The sequence below is a fragment of the Rhinolophus sinicus genome, chromosome 15 (assembly GCF_057876585.1).
Source record: "Rhinolophus sinicus isolate RSI-liver-muscle chromosome 15, RSI-T2T, whole genome shotgun sequence".
Lineage (NCBI taxonomy): Eukaryota > Metazoa > Chordata > Mammalia > Chiroptera > Rhinolophidae > Rhinolophus > Rhinolophus sinicus.
Window position 1 is genome coordinate 109,659,274 of NC_142515.1, and position 17,927 is coordinate 109,677,200.

A 17,927-nucleotide genomic window follows, 5' to 3' on the forward strand; every position below is an offset into this window, starting at 1 on the left:
AATAAACCAGGTGAGGCAATACGTACTTCACCTCGAGTGAGTGGCCCGGCTGTTTGTGTATTTTATCGCATATGGCCCTTGGTGAAAAACGTTGAAAAAATTTGGACACCCCTGCTCTAGAGTGTATGGGAATCATGTTGGGTCTCTGGCCCACCAACACTTACTGACATTCAAGAGAAAAGATAACGTCATTGAAATATGTTGTTACGAGTTGACCAGATTTTGCCTCTTGCAGACTCACAAAAGCAAGACATTTTTAACTATCTGGGTTTCACATTAATGCTAGAGAGCTACTGAGTTGAGTGTGGGATCATATCATATAATATAACCTGGATATTACTTGGAAGAGTTGAATCCAGTCTGTTAACGTAAAGAATTGTCTCTTGCCCTGTTTGATGCATTGGCCGTTGTCACCCCAACTAGTATGTCTTAGAAGAGTTATGCTTTAACAAACTTTTTCAGTCCTTAAAATACAGGTGCATCAAAATCACCAAGATGCCATCCCCATTGGTAGGCTATTTTAACCCTCTTCAACCTTGAGAAAAATTTCTCCCTGGCTGCCCTTTTCTAAGTGGTAGAGCTGAGAACAGGACCCCAATTTCCTGGCTCTTGTGGTTTTACCCACAGTTCCTCTTGGTTTTAGAATTACAGATACACTTTTGGTGTGCCTCTTCGGCTCCAGCTATGTTATTAAACTATTATTACCTAACAATACTCCCATTAATCACCGTGACAGATGGAAACCAGCCCTGGTTATGCTCTCTGAACTCAACGTCAAACAGTCCCAATGTTAATGGAGATGACGCCAGCCATGAATTAGCTCTAAAAGCTTCTGTTTATCCCCCCACCCCCTTTCCTATTACTCTTCATTGCAATGCCTTTTTCTTGTCACAAGACTCCATGCTTCTTTATGGAGCAACTCCTTATGGGATTCTGGGAAATGGTTTTCTGTTGACAGACACCATATAATGATGATAAACGATGGACAAGTCTGTGGTCTTAAAACTGTTATTCCCCTAGCAGCACACTTGCAAATACATAGGGTATTTCTATAGGCTTAAGCAGCGGAAAGCTGCAAACCTGGAAAAAATTCTCCATTTCAACTTCCTTTCACAGACTGAGGAAAAGAAGTGATACTAAACAGAAAATGTAAATCACCTGTGAGGTAATACGCCCAGAATGATGCCTTGAGAGTGTGGAGCGTACATAAACAGTTTCTTTACAAAAGAGCTTTGTTCTGACTTAACTATGAATGGGGGTGTTGGTTCTCCTTGCTTTCCCTGAATAAATTACAGCTTGGAGGATGAAGAGTCCCATATAATAGTGAATGTCTTCCTCTGAAAAGATTCATTTGTTAAAATTCAGTCATGCAGTAGTGCTCTTTTAATTGAAAGCCACTTGATATTTTATCTCTTAAGGAGGTATTAAACATATAACTCCACATAACCAACAAGTTATTAACAGAAGTAAAACATAATAAAGAGGCCAGTCCTAAAAAGCATAGAGCAGCTAATGAAACTTTCTCTGTTGCTCCCACTGAAGCATACTAAAAACTGTATTCCAAAAGAGGATTTTTTCATGGGCATGTTGGATAATATTGTTTTATTCCACTGATCTCCTTGAGAGATAAAAAGAGAAAGTATCATCAAAAAGAACACCCTAAAAGTTGCTACTGCTCCTGCTGTTGACATCACTGTGGATATCTTGCTGTTGATTCGATCATTAAATACCAAAGGCAGAATAGAGCTGCACTGTCCAATATGGTAGCCACCAACCACCTGTGATGAGTTCAATTTTAAATTGTTTCAAATTAAACAAAACTTAAAATTCAGCTTCGCAGGCACATTTCAAGATTTGATAGGCACATGTGTCCTAATAGCTACCATAGTGGATAGTGCAAATTATGGAAAGTTTTCATCATCACAGAACGTTCTATAGGATAGCGCCAGCATTCATTCACTGGGCCTTGGTTTCCTCCATTGTAAAGAGGTATTTGTCAAGTTTCTACCCACCACTAGAATGACTCTATTGTTAGTCTGTTATCTATAGGATAGCACTGAGTATTCATTCACTCATTTATCCACTCAGTAAATATTTGTTGAATACTATAGGAACCCAAACAAAGATTGTGCTGTCAACGAAATAACATTCTTTACCCAGCATTAATTATGATGAAGACAATGAAACCTGACGATAGGGCAGACCATGACTAGACTGGGGGTGGGAGGAGGATGGGGGCTAGTGTTTATCGGGTGGCCATTAAAGTCCTCTCTGAGATGGTGACACCTAAGCAGAGCCTCAAAAAACAAGAGGCAGCCCTGGAAATCTGGGGACAGAGCATTCCAGTCAGAGGCAAGAGAAAGTGCTCAGGCCCTAATGTAGGCACCACTGGGAGTGCCAGCGGGACAGGAAGAGGGCACATTGGCTGGATGTAGGGACATGAGTTTGGGAAGCGATGTCAGGCCTGTCAGCCAAGTCCCAAAGGGTGTTATCAGTTGTGAAGGAGAGTTCAGATGTTATTCTTTAAGGAAGCAAATGTAATATTCCCTTAAAGTTCTCAGTTTGGAGAAAAGACACATTGAGAAATACCTCATTCTGTCATTCCCTCACCAAAAGCAATTGCCATCAAGAGAATGTCCCAGATTTACAAACAGCTGCTGCTGGAAATAACCAAACCTTATGTTTATTCAGGTCTGAAAATCATGCAGAATCTTATGAACATCTCAGACTTCCTCCAACACTTCTTAGGAACTATTAATGGCTGTTCATAGAGGGGTAACTACAAAAATTATTCAAAAACAAATAAAAGCTCACGCAATCAAAGGCAGTGAGTTGCTTAGTAGTAAATTCCATAGCAACGGTTCAGTGCTTGAGATTGCATCAACATGCAAGGCCACCCAGATAAGTAGCTGAATCCCCCTGCCCTTTTACAAGAGAAAATGTGATCACTTGTTCAAATTGATAACAGACTAAAAATAGTCATTCTAGTGATGGACAGAAACTTGTCAAATACCTCTTCCAACAATGAAGGAAGCGAAGGTAAATTACTTTTCAGTGCCACGTGGCAAATGATTTTCTATTGTTAATTAGATGAATCAATCATTTTTAAAATAAGGAAAAATTGGTTTTATTTGCGAACTGAGCAAGGACACTTACAGTTGAGAGATAAAACTAGTTGTTCCAAAGCCCCACGAAAGACTATACGGTCAGCCTCCCCTTTTTTCTGAGTCTGTTAACACTGTCATGCTCTTGTGGACACAGAGGCTGTCGGGCAAAGTTCTCTGAGAAAGCAGGGAAATGTGAGACGATAGGAGCCTCCATGATTTCACATGAACTCTCAAGGGCCAGAAGACTCATTATGGACAACTGGAGGGTGTACATAAGCCAAGGTGAACCATGTAAACGTCTTCTGCAGAATTACAGACAGGCTCTGTATACAACTAATCTTGGCTTCCACCAAGATGCGAGACCCGGGGAGACATGCCAAATGACTTTCTACCTTATTTCTCTTTCCTCCTTCTCTCGTGACTCTGTGTCTCACACAATTGGATCTCAGTGCTTTCTTTGTTTTCCTTTTCAACAGAGGGACTAATTAAATTACTGCTCAATTTTTTTTTTTAGCACATTTATTACACTAGCTATTTCTTTTTGAAACATTTTATATAAAACTTTCAAGTTTGAAATTGCAGGCACCTAAAGTAAATAAGAAATACTTTTCCTACTTTTAAGAAACCTTGTTCTAATTAGGTAGTTCATTTTTATGTCCAGATGCTGTTGGAGTTTTTCCCCCCTATAAGAATAAGATGTGCCAAAAAGTACAAGTTCTCATTTTTTGGAAAAATCTTCAATGTCGAATTTTGTTTGTTACCTGGCTAATACTTGTGGTGAATGAACTGAAAGGGATCATGGGGAACATATGACTGGTGACCAAAGGAACAAGACCTAAAGGTCAGGAGTCCTGATCCTTCCACAGACTGGCCAGGCCTGGCCATGATGTAAGACCCGTATGTCTCCAGGCATCAGGTCTCCCTCATCAATGTGAAGATAAAACTGACCATTGGCTGAGTGGAGTTAATGCTCAAAACACGAATCAAGATCTTTAGAAAAGTCGTCAAGTAACCATATGGCCCAGCAATCTCTCTCCTGGGTATCTACCCAAAAAATCTGACAACACTTATCCATAAAGACATATGTACTCAGATGTTCATTGCAGCTTTATTTACGGTGGCCAAGACATAGAAACAACCAAAGCATCCTTCGATAAACGATTGGATAAAAAAGATGTGGTATTATAAATATAAACAATGGAATACTATTCTGCCATAAAAAAAGATGACATAGTGCCATTTGTGAGAACATGGATGGATCTTAAGATTTTTCTGATGAAAGAAATAAGTCAAACAGAAAAAGTCGAGAATCATATGATTTCAGTGATAGTGGGATATGAAACTGAAAGCAACAAAGGAGCAAGACAAACAAAGAAACAAAACTCATAGACACAGACAACAGTTTAGTGGTTACCAGAGGGTAAGGGGGGCGGGGGTGGTAGATGAGGGTAAAGGGGATCAAATAGATGGTGATGGAAGAACTGACTCTGGGTGGTGAACATACAATGTGATATATAGATGATGTATTACAGAATTGTACACTTGAAACTTATGTAACTTCACTAACCATTGTCACCCCAATAAACTTTAATTTAAAAAATATATATTGAAAGAAAAAGTCAAATAGACAAACACACCAACATGAATTAACTTTCTCCTCCCCCCCTTTTTTTTTTTTGAAATATAAGCAATTTTTTCCAGACATATTTTGGGGACTCAAAACATGATCTAAGTAAAAAATTGTACTAGATTATAGGTGAAAATATATAAAGTGTTGTTACCAAACGTCTCTCAGAAGGGCAGAGGGCTGCAGGGAACCAGAATGGATTCTAATCAGGGCTGATCTTGCACTGATGTTTACTCCCGCTAGGTAAGAATAGACCTAAAGTTGAGTTGCCACCCCTTGGTAGCCATGCACATGTGCATGATATCAGACCCCAAGTCTGAGCTGCCCGGGACAGCAGACCTCTGAAATAAAATCTAAATACATTATGCCACAGATGATACGTAGAACAATGGAATATCCCAACTGAAAAATGAAACCTTTGGCACCGAGAGCAACACTATTGAAATTTTTGAAATGGTGGGAATATAAACTGCCCCACTGTATAGAAATTTTCTTCACAATTATTTGTTATTAAAAAAAAAAAAGGATGATCACAGAATGCACCTTACAATAAGTACCGTAAAAAAATCTCTCCTTTTTTGCAAATATTATCTAGTGCTAATAACCCTAAATTAAAACATATTATTAGTCCCTCCACATGAAGAGCAGAATAATAACAATACATCTTTCAGCACAAAGCATTGCACAACAATCATTCTGGTTGCAAGCTCTCCAATCCCAATGCCTGGACAAAGAAATGAAATCTCTTCCACTCCCAAGTTTAATATTTTCTGTGGAGGATGTGGTTTTATTCATTGTCAATCCCAACTCTTACTGGAACACACTTTTCCAATTTGTCCAGAGAGTTGTCAACAGGTTGCCCATGTTGCCCTTTCCTTCCTGGGCTGCTGCTGCTTGTGGTATTTTGCAATAACTCCCAAATAACTCGCCTCACCACTCTCTCTGCTCTAAACAGTAATCGGTATTTTTCTTCCGTTGTGGAAAAAACTTAAATTTTTCAAAATGACAGAGTCACCAGATCAAAGAGGCCTGATCACATATACAAGGCTAGCAACGCCACTCCTCGCTGAGTCATGAATGAACAGCTTTTGCAAGTCTCCTTCTCAATGGATGCAGAACACAATTTAGACACATGTCCACTGGGTTAAGTCTCTCTCTCTCTCTCTCTCTCTCTCTCTCTCTCTCTCTCTCTCTCTCTCTCTCTCTCTCTCTCCACCCCCTCTCTCTCTTTCTGTCGTGTCTGTAGAGAGAGCTATAGAGATTATATTCAGCCAAATGTATAACCCTTACAATTACAAAATAATAACACTAAAGATTCTTGACTTATACATGGAAGATATGTTTATTGATGAAGACACAGATTCCAGAGACAGAAAAAGTCAGCTATCAATGATAAGTCCTTCCAACTTTTATAATCCCTCTATAAGTTAACTATCTTTTTATTTATGCTTGAAAGGCTCTAGCAATCAAGGAGAAATAAAGTAGATAGAATGTAGATCTGACTGACAGTAGAACAAGTCAAGATTAGAATCTCTTAAGAAGTAAGAGGAATTTCCACAAGTTCTAGTATGAAAATGACTTCTAAGGTCAAAAGGGTTTCAAGCCTGAGATTGCTGAACCCAATTTCCTTCTTCATACAAACTGTCCATCATCCCTGCACTCACGTGGCTGACCTTTGGACAACTTTCCCTGGTACTCCCAGGTTCTAAGTACTAAGGCTGGTCCCACTTGGTGGGGACTCTTCCTACCTGACTTTTGTACACATCCTTCTCCTTAGGTAATGTGCTTTTCTTCTTGTCTCTGTATATTTTTTTAATAAATATTTATTGAGCACCTACCATCACCAGTTCCCATGTTAGATGCTATTGTCAGAGACATAAAGATAAATAAAACATCCTGAGGAGCTGACACTCTACTAGGGGTGGAAAACAACTAAAGAATGACTGTAATCACTGTAATGCAAAACAGAGAAGATGCAAGTGGAGAATAACAGAAAGATAAGTGACTTATTCTTACTGGGTGAATTTGGGAGGTGATTAGCCAAAACTTGATTAATAGAGACAATTTCAATTGGAGAAGGAGTAAAGGACATTCCAGACTGAGATAGTAACATAAGCCCTTAGCAAATAAAGTGCCAAGAAATGGTCAAAGCCCAGAAAGGGTGAAAAATAGTGAAATGGATAAATGGATAAATACAGATTAGGAGATTTATGGGCAGAAGATGAAGCAGCTCAGATACTATGCTCAAGACACATGGAGCCATTGAAAGCTTTTGAGGCAGATTATCCCAGCAGCAATTATCCCAGCAGCAGTGGGAAGGAAGGCATGAAGAAGCTTCCAAGGAAACAGAGTTGGATGGCTGACAGTACTCAAGGAGTGAGAGCTGACAAGGGCTAACCTAGGTCAGCAGCAGCGAATGGGATGGACATGAGAAAGAAGCAACAAGAGTGAATGACTGGCAGGCTATGAAAGGTAAAGGGTGACCAGAAGGATGCTGGTGTTTAGAAGTAAGAACATTTTGGCAACATGATGGCAAGTTCTGTTACAGACATACTAAACTTGAACTGAGGGCATCCATTAAAAAAGATCCAATGAGTAGTTAAAACGCTGGAAGTCATCTGCAGTGTTTGAAGTCAGTTGGATAAAATCAGAGCCGAAGCGGGCTTGACTTGTTGACTGGTGGGTCACCAGTAACTGGAATAATTCCTGGTGCATATTAAGGAACCATTAAATATTTGTTTAATAAATATAATCTAGAAGGAACAAGTAAACAGAGAATTGATATTGAGGAAGGTCTGTATGTACACAGGAGAGGCCAATGAAAAAGGAGGAGAAATTAGTAGAAGAAATACAAGGAGAGGACAATATCTCAGAAACCAACAAAAGAGCAAATCTTAACAAGGAGCAGATGTATTCAATCATTTATTTGACACATATTGATTAATATTTTCTGGTGCCAGATACTGTTCTGTGTTTTGGGGACATAACATGAAACAACACAAACAAGAGCCCTGTTCCTTTAGAACTTGATTTCTAGAAATTAGTTAGAAATGCCCAATGCCCACTGCTTTGGAAGATATTAAGTGTCGGATGAAGACAAGCGGTTAACTATTGGATTTGGCAATTAGGGAGTCTTCAAAGGTTGATGTGTAATGACCTTTAAAGAGCAGTTTAGTGGAATGGTGGCAATAAGTCACATGAACCATTTTTCACATGTCTGGTTTTTTGTCCCATAAGCTCTTGAAGGCTGGAACTAAGCTTATCTGTTGCTTCATTCACACAATGTCTGGCAAACACTGGTTGGATACATTTATGAATTAGTAATAAAGGATTAGAAAATAAGTGTTTGCTAATAAAAAGGAGGGACAGAATAAACAAGTTAAATGAATTCATGTCTGTTAAATTAAATTGAAAGATGGATCATTACTTTGCAAGTTATACTGGTCAGGGTTGATACAGAAAAAAAAACAATCCATTTGAATTCATAAGGGTTTAAACCAAGAAACAATACCACTGTGGAATATGGATTTATTATAGGGCCTGAATTTACACAGCTGTAGAACTGTCAAGAGTCCAGTAAAAAGCTATTGCTTCTGTGTGTCTGGTGCAGGCCAGACATGGCTGCAGGTCTGAAGACTGGCAGGCAAAGAAAAGATCGGTGTGAAGTTGGAGAACCCATGAAGACAAACTGAAACCTGTATCTGTTTCTCACTACTTCCAACCTCAGTGACACGGGTGATATGCAGGAGTTCATGCCCTTCACCATGAAGCCAGGCACACACAAATCCGAGAAACTGAAAAAGATCTGACAGGAGCTGGGGGAATGTGGGGCCCAGCAGTTGCCTTGGGTCAACAGGTGAACCAGCAGATCAGCCTCCACGTGGAAGCTGGTTCCCACCAACCTCAGAATGGGAGGCCTGCTGCTTCCCGTCCACCTTCCAAATCTCATGCATATATATATATATTTTTTTTTTTTTTTTTTTTTTTTTTTTTTTTTGTAGTCAACCCTAACTTCATCCTAACCCCAAACCACAGAGAAAATGAATTCTGGGAAACTCAGTTCTCGCCTAACCGACACATGACAAAGCGCCACCGCAGTCCTTCCCTTGTCTACATACCTCTTTTCACTAAACTTAACTTCCAACTAAAAATAATTTCAACGTCATGTCTCTACCTGACATTATGCAACTGTTGTCCAAACGAAAACACTAACCTCTCTCAAAACAGCTACAAAGTTGTTTACCCATCTTTTGATGATCCTTGCCCTTCTTCTAGTTGAGTCACACTTCCTCTTTGATATCTATAACTTAACTACTGAGTCAGAAGATTAGATGGTAGGGAAATGGAAGAGGGCACAGAAATTGTTGATTATATTCGTTATATATATGGAAGAAATACCCATAATGTTACAGTCCTTTTTACTGCAACTAGTTATGTGGATTTAGCTGATAATCATAATTCCCTGCTTCCACTACCCATTCCATATTCCTTTTGCCCTAAGCAGGCATCTTTGCTGGTCATAGCTCTTTGCCTGGTGGAGTGACCCAAAGTTTCATTCCTGAAGAGTCTGGGCTGTTGGAGTCCTGCCTGGATTGGGTATTCATAGTTGTCCACTGACTTTTATCATAGAACATGGGAATACAAAGAGGCCCCCAGGGGATCACCTGAATTCCACACAACTACTTCAACTACTTCCTTGTCGCCATTGTTTAACAGCAACTCTCAGTAGTCAGAACCAATCCCCCCAGCTGGTACAGTAACCCCCTTGGCACTGCTTATTGAATCACTGACATGTGGAGGACCAGTGGCCAGGTGGAAGCTTCAACTCCCAATTTAATGGGACCACTGCTGTAGCCTCAGGTAGAAACCTTCGTCTTTGGGGAACTAAGTCGCCTATGCTAGTATAATCCAAAGTTACAGAGGTGGGAAGAAAATATTTTGCTAATAAAATTCTAGGGTTAATAGGGAAAGAAGCCAGTCCGATTTTCACTCCTTTCTATCTGGCCAGCTGCTTTAGAGTGTTGGGGGATTTGGTAAGACCAGTGAACTGCATGAACAGAAACCCACTGTCATACTTTATCTGCTATAAAATGAGTCCACTGGTTGGAAGAAATGCTGCGTAGACTACTACAGTGATGAATAAGGCTTTCTTAAAGTTCACAGAGTGATTTTGGCAGAAGCAGAAAAGGCAAATTTGTATCCCAAGTAAGACTACATTCTAGTGAGGACAAACGTTGTCCCTTCCACAACAGAAATGGCCCAGTGTAATTAATCTGCCAACAGTGGCTGCCTGATCCTCTGGGGAATGATGCCATATTGCAAAAGCTGGGCACTGGTCTCCACTGATGGCAGGTTGGGGAATAAGCTATGCTGTAGCCTGATTGTTTTTGCTGCACCGCACTTCATAACCTCTAGCCCTGATGCTTTAGCAACTTTACCCATGACTTCATTGAGCAAGGACAAAGGTGGTTGGTCAAAAAAACAGACTGAATTCCACAGAACCAGTCATCTTGTCCTCCTGATTATTTCACTCGCCCTTACTGAGGTAGCTCTTTGGTGAACATTCGTATAGACCACAAATACATGCGTGCACTGCCCACTGGGAGAGGTCTATCCACATCTCTTTCTCAGATTTCCTTGCTACCAGTTTATTAATCGTATTTCTTTCAAGTCTTTGAGAATATAGCCAAAACATTAGCCCTTGTCAATGAATCAGGACATCTCTTCTTCCAGGCTAAATATGCATCCATGTGCAGTACCAATGTTTGGCCCATCGGGAGGCTGTCTGTCCCTTTACCCTGTCCTTCAAGGCCACCCAGGTGTGGGGCAATAATCCTGGGACTCGCCACACTCAGACAATGCCAGCATGCCATATAGAACCCTTTGAAAACTCGGCCCAAATCTAGCCAGTTTAAATAGAAAGGGTATTTTATTTACATTATAAAATGACTTGCCAAAAAAGTAGCATTTTAAAAAGGCAGACTCAAAGCTAAGCTTTGAGGAATGACTCCTAAAGATGTGACATAAAACCAGACCACCAAGGAAGCTGCTGCACCTCCTGTAACCAAGATTCTGTAAAATCAGGACACCTCCAGATGAAACTGGAAGCCATTACTTTAGCTACTGGGAGCAGAAGCATTCCACCTCTGCCACAATCCATCCCAGCAAAATGGATCTTCCATCCTCTGTCTTTCAATAGCCAGGAAGCTAGACACAAGACATTGAGGCCTCTGTTACAGCTGCTAAAGAAAAACAAAACACTTTATGACTGTTGCCTCATGGTGTCTCACTTTATTTCCATTTTCCAAATCTCATGCAGGTACCTCTAACTGACTGAACCTAAATCACATCTAGGACCCTGGCTTCAAGGTACTCTGGGAAATATAGTTCATAGCTTCCCAAACTCAATAGAACAGGAAGGAACAAAGGAGGAGGATGGAATAAATGTTAAGCAAGCCAATTTATGTTTTCTACCACACAGGGAAGTACTATAGTTTCAAAGTGAAGTTTGCTCCTTTTAGGAGCCATGTACTCATAAATAAGTTTATAGGAAAAGGACACACAAAAGAGAGAGGATAACGGATAGAGCAAAATCATAAAAATAAAGAAGGGGATGAGGTCAAACCACACTTGGAATGTTAAGCCTCATAAAGAAGGAGGGGCACTTGCGCCTCCAAAATAACAAAAAAGGATGCACAGAAATGTTAAGGTGAAACAGAGAAGAATTCTGTTGGATAAACTCAACATTTTCAGTGAAATAGGAGGCAAAGTCATCTACTGTCAGTGAGTAGTGACATTCTAAAAGTTTGAGTAGAATGGGAAGGTTTGGAAATGTGAGACATGAAATAAGAGTTGATTACAGCTAAGTGAGAGAAAAGAACCCAGGAGCTCGGGTAATATAAGATGGGCATTTTTGTGTGTAGATTCAAGTATTTAATAAAAGCTAAAATATTGAGATTTTTGCCAGTCTCCCATCCCAACTGGTACGGATTAATGGATGCCTACACCAAAGATGGTATATCTCAACCTTGCTGGATTCCTGGACTCCTCTCAACACCTATCTCCTCTCCCCTGTGGGTGCATTTTCATAGGAAACAAGAAACCCTTCATTTAAGCTCTAAAGGTCCAATTGTTAAACTTTGGTCATCAAAGACATTAATTTTGAAAGTTCTCTGTGGCCTACAATACTTTCTTGGGGCCAACCACACTTAAAGTGAGAGAATATGAGATAATTAATCCCCATAAAACTTCAATTAAGACAAGAATTTGGAAACATAACTTTTGTTTTATAATTCAAGGAACCAACAGATATTTCCTGGATGCACTGTTCTAGGTACGGCAGGGATACAAGCAAGTGGAAGACAGAGTCTTGCTTTGGGCAAAACTGGTTCACTCTACAGATAAAAATAAAATGGAATGCTTATCAAATATTATGTTCAAAGATAGACTCAGATGGATTGAAGACCTAATGGAAATGTCTACAAACTTGACAGAAGAAAATACAGAAGAATATCTTTGTGATCTACAAGTGGGGAAGCAGTTTTAAATACAACCCTAAAAGTACAAATCAAAATAATAATAATAATAATAATAATAATAAATTTGATTATATCAAAACTTTAAAAGTACACCATTGATAGAGTTAACAAATAGATGATAAATTGGAGGAAAAACATGTGTGTCTAAAATTAGAGATTAATAGAGATATTAAGAAATATCTCTATTAGGGACTATATATCTAAAATTAGGGACCAATAGATACATTAAGAACTCCTAAAAAAATCAACAGTAACAAACCAAGGGAGAACATCAATAGAAAAAAAAAATAGACAAAGGATATGAATGAACAATTTACAAAAGAGGAAACCCAGAGGGCTACAAGTTTTGAAGAGATGTGCAAACTCATTAGCCATTAGAGAAATTCAAATTAAAGCAACAATGAGTAATGACGTCACGCCGATTATACTGGCAACATTTAGATAGCTGGGTAACAGAGGACTTTGCAGAGAAGGGAAAAAATGTAAGAACCTTACATGAACTCCCAGTGGGAACAACTCTTCTGCAGAGCAACCTGGCAGGACTCAGTAGTTAAGCCACTGAGGTTTGTAAATAAATCATAATTTTGTCTATCTTAACAAAACACAGATATTAATACCCAATGTGGGATTCTGATGTTCAAAAAAAAATACAAAACTGTGTGACATTGGCAGTCAGGCAGCAGGCACTGAAAAAACTGTTAGGAGAGGCGGAAAAGGTGTTGATGCTTCTTACTTTTGGTTAACTGTGGTTTGCATGACCTGTGAAGTTCATTAGACCACGTACCTAATGAACTCGTGGCTCTGAAGGAATGGCTAGTAATACGTGTTGGTTGTTATTGACTGCATTTGGCAAGAAATTACAACAAAGAGATGAACTCAGGACAACTGCCTGGTTTGCAAATAGATACTCCAGAAATTCAAGTGGTGTTGCAAAGTTGAAAAAGCCTACAGTTTTCTTGACCCCGGGTAATAAAAGATGGAGAAGGCTTTTGAGTGATAAGGGCCCAAAGTGACACAGAGCAACGATCAGCCTAAGAGTGTGGTGTTTTGTAGAATCTTAGGGGAGGGGAAAGGGAAACGGATGGGGAAGGGGAAGGGGGTGGGGAAGGGAAGGGAAAGGAAAGGAAAGGAAAGGAAGGGGGAGGGAAGGGAGAGGGGGAAGGGCAGGGAAGAGGAGGAGGAAGGGGAGGGGAGGGAAGAGAAAGGAAGGAAAGGGATTCTGGGCAAAGTTCAGCTCATTAAGAGAAGGCCTCTCCATCCAATTCCCAGTTGGCCTAGAGGTAGCCCTATTAAGTTGGGGTACCAGTGAAAAGCAAAGAAACCCAATACATTTGAAAATCATGCCTCAAAAAGAACTTAGGTATGGTTTATTGGCTCACAGAACTGACTAGAAGTAAACAGAAGCTTATTAAGCATTTAAGAGATTTATATTACCGAAAGAAACAACGAAAAAAAGGTTTTTGAATGTTTGAGGCTTAAAACACCCTTTCTTGCACAGGGTAAAGATTAAGAAAATTATGCAGCCCCCAAGGAGGGCATTTTCCTTAATTCCTATTTCATATGTTGCAGGGAGGGGAAATAGGAAAGAAAGACCTAGAAGGGAAGGGCGGGGGTCCCAAAGGACCTGGACTCTACACTTCAGAGCTGGCCATGGTGTAGGCCATTCCGACCCTGCTGTTGCCCACATAAGCCTCTTCCAGGACGGCCTGAAAGGCCCGTGTCCATTTTGATTTTCTATATCCCCCGCTTCTTGAGGACCCAACTCAATACCACCTCCTCTATGAAACGCTTTGGTCTTAGGTCTCCTCTAAACTCTTAAAAATAATGGAGAACCTCAAAAAGCGTAAATTTATGAAAATTTAACTGCATTTTCCAAAACAAAAAAAGTTAATGAGAAAAGTGGCACTGCCTTTATGTTCACAAATCTCTTTAACATCTGGCTTAATAAAAATCAGCTGGATTTTCAACTGCTTCTGTAGTCAATCTATGCAGTATCATACATCACGCAGTCTCTGGAAAACCCCACTGTATATTCATGTAAGAATGAGACTTAAAAGGGCAATAACATCTTATAATTGCAAGTATGATGTAAATGGTTTTGATCTCAGGAACCCCTGGAAACCCAGATTACACTTTGGGAATCGCTGGTCTGTAGTAAAAAGATTTCTCTACGTGCATGCGATAAACGTTGTGTATCTTTCCCAGCAAGGGATCTCAAAACCCTCTCTGATTTCTTTTCTCTGCAGCAATTATTGCCTTCTAATATCGTATATAATTTCGTGTGTGTGTGTGTGTGTGTGTGTGTGTGTGTGTGTGTGTGTGTGGTTTGCCCAACAACTAAAATATAAGTTGTATGAAGGAGGGATTTTCGTCAGTTTTGTTCCCTGCTTCAAGCCTCTCCTACCTGCCCCTCACCAACATAGGGGCTGGGATGGTGGGTGAGAACGTGTTAAAAAAATTATAAATATCGAGCACAATTATTAACCTAACATTTCCATGGATTCCATGGATTCCATCCAGAGCACCAGTTCTTTATTTCAACCAGTTTGAACGGCTAAGAAGTGACTGAATTTTCTTCTTTAATGTAGACAATCAATAAATCATTAGTGATCACTTGGCCACCATCACCCCCTCACGACACGGACTGTGCTTCCTGTCATATAATTTGAGGTTACTACAACCCCTGCACCTCTAATGAGCATATTTTAAATAAATATGTAAATACCATGATTCAGAGCTATTATAAGTAAGATGGCACTCATCAGCTGACCAAGGCCCTCAGCCACTATCACGGCTTGACATGGAAATATACACTGAAAACCAAATACTGACTTTTGCAAATTAAACCTTTTGGAATCCATTCCTGCTCTAGCTAGAGAAGAGGGCATAGAGAAGAGGTAAGGAGTAGGTGTGCCCTGATGGTTCTGATAGTATTAGGTTGGTGCAAAAGTAATTGCGGTGTTTGCAATTATTTTTAACCTTTTAAACTGCAATTACTTTTGCGCCAGCCCTTCCCATGAGAGGAGCAATTTGAACCAAAACATGATGCCGGATGAAAACGGTATACAAGTATGCAGAAATTGCTGGTTAAACTGATGCATTTATGAAACTACTTTGTTCTGGAAGTGTGGCAAAAAAAGTACAGCAAGGTGAGCGAGTCTTGGTCTCCCCCAAGTCTAGGAACCATAAGACACATTGGCATTTTGCCAGGGAACTTAGAACTCTGATGGGAAACTAAAAAGTCTGATCGCATCATCAGGGGATATTATTCAGAATCTTAACTGTTCAAGTCACTAAGCCCCTCTTAGTCCTGCTGACACTTTACATCAATGCTACCCACAGAAATATAATGCAAGTCTCATATGTAATTTTAAATTTCCTAGTTGCCATATTTTTTAAAAACAGATGAAATGATTTTAATAATATATTTATTTAACCCAATATATCCAAAATATTATCATTTTAACGTGTAAGCCATATAAGAATTATTAATGGATATTTTATATTCTATTTTTCACAGGTCTTACTGGCTGTGACCCTCTAGAGCTTAGAGAAAAGCCCAACAAGAAATCAGAGCTTTTGAAAAGCAGGGATTGGAAAGTTTGTGCTAAATGCTTCCCAAAAAAAAACCATGCTCTTCAATGTTTGAAAAGGCTTCCTCCTAGTTTTATTCAGATGTTGGCCAATATGAGTCAGCGTATACGTCCAAATCAAAGCAATTAAATAAAATATAAGCACAACAGTACATAATGTGTGATTCTATTTATATAAAGTGTAAAAACAGGCAAAACTAATCTATGCTGTTAGGGGCAGGATAGTGGTTCCTTTTGAGGGAGGGGTATCACTTGAAGGGAGGGGCTTCTGGGGTGTTGGAAATATTCCATGTCTCCACCCAGGTGCTGGTTACGGGGGTGAGATCAGCTAGTGAAAATTCATCAAACTGTTCATTCATATGTGATTCCTTTTTGTGTCTGTCTGTACGTGTGTGTGTGTCTGTATGCATACACATATGTGTGTGTATATATACAACATCAATAAAAAGTGAAAATATAAAATAAGGACTTGGGTTTCTTTCTTTAGTAAAATGCAGTGACTTAAGGATCAAAAGTTTGAATACAAATAGGATGCCTTTGCTGGCATCATCTTCATAAAGAATGACTAAATCAAATACTGACATAGAAGATATGTGCCGCGTAAACTCTCCTGTTTTCATTGGTGAATATATCAAACATTAACTTTCCTTTCCTCTTAATTAATTTGAACATTGGCCATGTGATTTCAAAAAATAATCTTCAAAAGTATATTTTGAAGTAGGATCCGGTAACTTAACACTGTGTTTGAATATGTGAATGAATCCTTTATTTCAGGATACATGTATTCCTTAGATGTGTACTAATCTACTCCAGCTCTTCCTTATCTGCGCATAAAATATGCAGCACATTCCTCTGGGATATCTTGGGAAATCTGTTTCTTATGAGAAACTTGGAACACAGCATTTACTAAAACAACATTCAAAGAAAAATGGCATATTATCAAAAAGACTCATTATCACCTTAATTTGTTATGTGTGGTGATTAAGCCTTATTCTCAAATGTATAGAGCATTGCAAAGATAGAGCCAAAAAGAAACCAAGAGGATAAAGGAATATCAAAAAACGTGGGATCAAGACAGCGTTATCTCCCTGTAACCACTTCATTTTCAATACTTCTCCCCTCACCTCCACACACACACACTCACCCCAGCAATGAGTCTGGCACCAAATAAAGAGAAGCCAACAGAGAAACTAAATTCAGGACCTATGGTGCAGGGCAGAATAATAGGGCACCCTGTAGCTTGATTCTGCAGTCCTTAAGCAAAGTAATATAACCCCCTCAGTTCAAGGCAAGTCTTACGTCAGGTCATGCCCTTTAGATAGAGAGAGACTTCCTCCTACAGCCACCTTCAGATGGAGCCCTTCCTGTCCTCCCAGGACACCACATACATCATACATATCTTTAGAACAACGCTGCTGTATTTTAATGGCTAGCTTATTATCGGGATTTTCCTCCCTAATCTGTGAAGCCCTAAAAGGGACAGTATTTAATAAAATGTCTGACACATAGTAAGTACTTCCTGAACTTAATTTAAAACATTTTTACTGAACTAAGAGAAAGATCTAACAATGAAATACCAAGACACCTGATTCTAAGGCTAAAAATATATATATTCTTCAAGTGTGGAGTCATCATAAAGGTATATTTATTATGGCTAGAGTAAAATTTTAATGTAAACGCAGGGGAAGAGGATACCATTAAAATGTACACAAGGCTTATTTTTTTAATTGCTCAAGAAGCTGTACCTTAAATAAGAGTCTTTTAGAGTGAGACCTTAGTACCCTAGAGAGAGTTGCTTAAATCCATCTTGTACACTGCAGAATGCCCAGGGCCTGGAATAGTTTCTAGATTCATGGTAGGCCCCTGAGAAATTGTTAATGAATGTACAAATGAACTAATTGTTGCAAACCACTTGGTGACCACTTCTACTGTTTTCCCACTGTGTAGGACTCTTCCCAGAGAGCTTCACAGTCCAATACATCACGATCACCTGGATTGCTAGTCAAAATGCAGATTCCTGAACCCCATCTCTAGTGTGTCAAAGTTCTCCAGAGAAACAGAC

General features: G+C 39.5%; 1 long non-coding RNA gene across 1 annotated transcript in view; it reads right to left on the bottom strand.

The window, feature by feature from the left end:
• LOC141572733 (uncharacterized) overlaps window positions 1–17,927 on the bottom strand; it is a 256,279-nt gene that overhangs the window by 183,571 nt on the left and 54,781 nt on the right. The window lies entirely within an intron of this gene.